The following is a 6,000-nucleotide window of genomic DNA, read 5'->3' on the forward strand; positions in this document are numbered from 1 at the left end:
TGGTCTCATTGCAAAACAGGTAGCTGATTTAAAAAATTTATTGAAATAAGATTTTTTCATGCACTATATTCTAGTTATGGTATCCCCTACTCCAAATCCTCCCAGTTTCTCCCCACCTGCCTACCCATACAGATCCACCCCTTTCTGTCTTTCTTTATAAAACAAACAGCCAACTAAGGTATCATAATGTAAAATAACATTTATATAACAAAACCAGCAATAAATAAACAAAAACAATTATAATATGACAAAACAATCAGAAATTAAAGGGTCAAAGAACAAGCAGAAGAAACTCATATAGATGCAGAGACATACATTTGCAAATACAGAAATCCCACAAAAACACAACTGGAAGTCATAATAAATACACAAAAGGCCTGGGGGAGGGAGTGGAGAAGCAGGAAAAAAAAAGTCTTGACATAACATTATGAGACAAAGAACCTCCAAACATATGCTAGTTAGGGTTTCTATTGCTATGATGAAACACCATGACCAAAGCAATTTGGAAGAGGAAAGGGTTTATTTGACTTACTCTACCACATCATAGTCCACCACTGAAACAAGCCAGGACAGGAACTCAAAGAGGGCAGGAACTTGAAGGCAAGAGCTGATGCAGAAACCATGCAGGGATGCTGCTTACAGGCTTGTTCCCCATGGATTTCTCACCCTGCTTTCTTATAGAACCCAGTACTGCCAGTCCAGGTATGACAACACCCACAATGGAGAAGGGCCCAGCAGAATCTTATGGAGGCATTTTCCCAGTTGAGGTCCCTCCCTTCAGATAACTCTAGCTCGTGTCAAGTTGACATGAAAGGCATGTCAAAGATGTTTTTTTTTTTTTTTTTTTTTTTTTTTTTTTTTTTTTTTTTTTTTTTTTGCCATCTACTCCTCGGGATGTGGCCTACTGTTAGTAGTTTGGTGAAACTCCCTTGGGGAAACTTTTTTTTCCATTTGTAAGTTGTCAACTGGAGATAGCTTCTGGATTAGAGTGGAGACATGTATTCATTTCTCCTTCCAGCTCTAGGACCCTAGGTGTCCAGATTTGTCCTGGCCCAGTGCAAATTGCCACTGTCTCTGAAAAGTCAGTTCTACTGGGTTTAGAAGGTCATGTTTCATTGGTGTTCCCCATTATTCTGGATTTCTAACTCTTTCAACCTCTTCTTCTAAAGAGTTCACTAAGTCCCAAGGTGAGGGATTTGATGGAGACATTCTATTAAAAGAGAATGTTCCTAGGTCTCTCACTCTCTTCATGTTAGATGTGGTTCTGTATTTTTTCATATACTCTGCTGGAGGAAGATTTTCTAATGATGGCTTAGCCAGGTACTGATCTATGAGTATAGCAGAATGCCACTAAGAGTCATTTGATTACTAAAGGAATGTAGTAGTTTAGTAGAACAGTAGTATTTAATTTTCCTCTAGGGCACTAAACTATCTAGTCTCAGATTCCGGTCACCTAAGCAGCATCAGATATAGATTCCATCTCATGGAGTAGGCTTTATATCAAATCAGACATTGATTGCTTACTCTGAAAAGCTTTGTGTCACCATTTCACTAGCATACCTTGTGAACAGGACACCATTGTAGGTCAAAGAGTTTATAATTGGGTTGGTGTTTACCTTTCTCATTTAGTGACCTGCAGAGTAGTTTTCAGTACTAAGAACATTATCCCATAGGGGTAAAGGCTCTAGGAAGGTAGCAGCTCTACTTACCCCTATTTAATGAGTTATGCAGGTGTTGTCTTCAGAAATAGGGCCTTGCTTTCACTTTGTTGAGAACAACCTTTAACCTTGACAAAAGCCTGGATAGTTTGGGGTATCCCACAGGGTCCATTTGGGACACAACTTAATTAGATATAACCCATTTCCAGTACTGGAAACTTCATTTGGAGATGAGATGGACAGTTGGGGCTCTTTCTCCTCCATTATTGGGTGATTTCATTTATACTGCCCTTACATATGTGTACATTTTAGGAAGCTCCTACTGCATTAGGTAGGTTACCAAACTATTCCTCAAATGGCCCTGAATTTTAGATTTCCCTTGTCACATTACCTTCTTCATTACTTTCTTTCTTCCCCCTCCTGATTTGATCCTCCCATTCCAGGCCTCAACCCCATTTAACCATAACTATCTATTCTATTTCCCCTTCCTAGGGAAATCTATCCCTTATAACTAGTTCCTCACTCTATACATAATCTATTTGGTTCTCTGTTTTGTAGCTATTCCATATCCCAGGATATATTACAGAGCCATAGTAATAAAGTATAATATTGGCACAAAAAAGACATGTATAACAATGATACAAAATCAAAGAAACAAATATGAATACATGTATCTTGTGCCAGAATGGCTGGCAAAGATGCAGAAATCTTAAGCTGGAGATTAAGCTTCAACAAATGGTGATAGGAAAACTGAAAGTCCACATGCAGAAGAATGAAAATAGACCTGTATTTATCACATTGCCTCCCCCCAAAAAATAACTTTATATTGATCAAAGTCTCAAACCTGAAACACAAAACTGCTAGAAGGAAAAAATAGCCAATAGCCAAGATGATATAGGTATAGGAAATGACTTTCTGAATAGAACTCCATTTGCCCATGAATATGGCCAACAATTTACAAGTGGGACTTCATAAAACTAAAAATCTCTGAACAACTAAAAATATATCAATGAGGTGAAGAGAAAGCTACAAAATGGGAATTTTTTGCCAGGTATATATCTGATGGATAATTAATATCCAGAATTTATAATAAACTAAAATATAAAGAGTTAAAAAACAAATGACCCATTTGAAAAATGGTCCTGGAACCTTGTGGTGGTTTGAATAACAATGGCCGTTTTCTCCAATGGAGTGCTGTTGGGTATATCAACCACACACAGAACAGTTCCATGCCCAGGACAAGTTAGCCAGCTGGCCAACACAGAGTGGACTTCATGTTTTTTGTGTACTTTTTGTTTTGTCTTATTGGTTTTATTTTAAAATTTGTTTTGTTTTGTTTTTTAAGAGCAAAACTATGAGAGAACATGAAGTTGGATCGTTACAGAAGTGGAAAGAACATGGGAGGAGTTGGGAGAGGGGAAAGGATATGATCAAAATATATTTTGTGAAAATTTTTAACTAAAAATAATTAAAAAAAAAAACGATGACACCATAGGCTCATATATTTGAATGCTTGGTCATTAGGGAGTGATGCTACTTGACAACGATTAGGAGATGTGGCCTTAATGAAGGAAGTGTGTCATTGGAGGTGCACTTTAAGGTTTCAAATGCTCAAAGCAAGCACAGTGTCACTTTCTCTTCCTGCTGCCAATGGATCTGAATGTGGAACTCTGAAGCTACTTCTCTGGCATCATGTCTGCCTGCATGTTGCCTTGCTTCCCACCATGATGACGATGGACTAAACCTCTGAAACTATAAATAATCCCCAATTAAATGCTTTCCTTTGTAAGAGTTGCTGTGATCACGGCGTTTCTTCACAGCAATAGGACAGCAACTGTAAAAATTCTGAACAGAGTGTTCTCAACAGAAGAGAAAATGGCTAAGAATATCTCAAAAATATGTAATTATGGAAATACAAATATTGAAGTTTGACCTGACTCCAGTCAGATTGGTAAAGATAAACAAAACAACCAACAATAAATGCTGGAGAGAGTGTGAGTGAGGACTATTATCTACCATTGGTCAGATTGAAAACTGGTCCCACATATGTTGCAATCAGTGGGGAAAATTCTTAAAAAGCTAAAAACTAATCTACCATATGCCCTAGTTCTACCATTTCTGGGCATATTACCAAAGGACCTAACATCTTAGTCCACATATACTTGGTAAGCTATGCTCATTGCTACTTTATCACAATAGCTAGGAAAGAGAATTAATCTAAATGTCTTTCAGTTGATTAATGGATAGTGAAAGTTTGGTGCATGTACACTATGGAATACTATTCATCTGTAAAGAAAAATAAAATCATAAACTTTGCAGAAAATGGATAGAACAAGCAAAGGTCATGTTGAATGAAGTAACCCAGACCCAGAAAGACAATCTCTGCTTATTCTCTTTCATCTGAGGCTCATAGCTCCAGATACTCAGGTGTGAGTTCATATACTGGAGAAACTGCAGAAACTAGTAAAATAACTGGGACTATTACCAGTGTAGTAGTGTTGGGTAGTAGTAGAGAAAGGAATAACAGGGAACAAGTGATCTGATCAGGGAAAAGGGAAATGTGGGACATCTCTTTAGGGAGTAAATGCAAGGTAATGCAGAAGATGAAGAGAGGAGGGTAAAATAGCTGAAAGGATATCAGAAAAATTCATAAAAACACAATATGATCTAGAATCGAGATTTAGGTTCTAGTTAACCTCTTACTGAGACTTCCAGGTGATTCTAGTTGTTTCAATTTGATAATTAAAACTAATAGAAACCTGTTTTCTTCTTCTGATGGAAACTAGCTGTTATATGGTCTGCTTCATCTAGAGACTCATAGAGCAAAAAAACTTTTGAAGGGCTCTAAACCTCAGAAGGAAGACAAACCAACAGAGAACAAGACATGGAAGAAAGAATCCCAGGCATTGAAGACAAGGTAAAAAAAATTAATAACTCAGTCAAAGAAAATGTTAAATCTAAAAATTTCAGGCATAAAATATACAGGGAATTTTGGACACTATGAAAAGACCAAGTCTGGGGATAATGGAAATAGAGAAAGGAGAGAAGAAACACAGGGTAATGGCACAGAAAATATTTTCAACACAGTAACAGAAGAAAATTTCCCTAACCTAAAGAAAGAGGTGCCTATCAAAAAGCATATAGAACACCAAATAGGACCAGAAAAGTAAAGTGCCTACAACACACAATAATCAAAATACTAAGCATACAGAACAAATAAAGAATATTCATCACTACAAGAACAAAACATCAAGTAATATAGACCCATTAGAATAATAACTGACTTTTCATTGGAGACTCTGAAATCCAAAAACACCTGGACACACATTCTACAAACTCTGAGTGACCACAGATGTTAGTCCATATACCTATATGAAGTCAGGAGATAGATATGATCAGAGATCCTGAAAGAATTTGGAAGAGGGAATGAAGGGTAGATATGGTCAAGATACAGTATGTGATTGTATGACATTTTAAAACACTAAATCAAAAAATAAAAATGTAAAAGATCTTCATACTCTTCATATATAATTTAATCAGATTGAATTGAGGTGACTTTGGGAAGAACATGAAGATGTTTGTTGCATTGTAATGATAAGGAATTTGTTATCCATTCTTATCAGAACTTCTGTTCATAGAAGATTATTAGATAGTCATGAATGGTGGAAGAGCCCTATAATCCCAGCACTGGTGAAGCTGAAAAAAGGATCAGAGAGCTTTAGCTTGTCCTAGGTTCTCTGTTTAGATGCCCCTTGACATGCAGTATGTATCTATATGATAAACTCATTAAATGTTGAAAATGTTTTAATGTAATAATGCATTTAATAAACTTCACTTATAGATTATTGTGGCCCAGCAACATAGCACAACATTGAGTATTAACTATTTACACTGTAGTTGTGTGTCTGAGTTGGAGTGAGTACTCATGGCTGCTGTGTATTATCTCAAAAATATTTTTTAATCTCAGGAAATAATAAAAATTACACCTGAATTGTCAGAGTATTTTCTTAGTGGGCATGAAACCATAGGCTTGATTCACAACAGTGCATAACATGGATATAGTAGTAGTAAATGTCTGTAACTCCAGTATTTTTTTAGGTATAGGGAGGAAGGTCAGAAATTCAAGGTCATTCTTGGTTACATAGGCAATTTGGGGATGGTTTGGTATCTATGAGACCCTATCAAAATCAAATCCAAATGAGACCCTATTAAAATCCAAATTCAAGTTTCTATTGGATGCCTGTTGCCTCTGCACCACTGTACCCTGGGAAATACAGGGTTCTCTTATTTAGAGTCTTAGTATCCTTTCTCAATAAACTTAAAAACAGATGCATAAGGAAGT

Source organism: Peromyscus maniculatus, chromosome 7 (assembly GCF_049852395.1).
Source record: "Peromyscus maniculatus bairdii isolate BWxNUB_F1_BW_parent chromosome 7, HU_Pman_BW_mat_3.1, whole genome shotgun sequence".
NCBI lineage: Eukaryota > Metazoa > Chordata > Mammalia > Rodentia > Cricetidae > Peromyscus > Peromyscus maniculatus.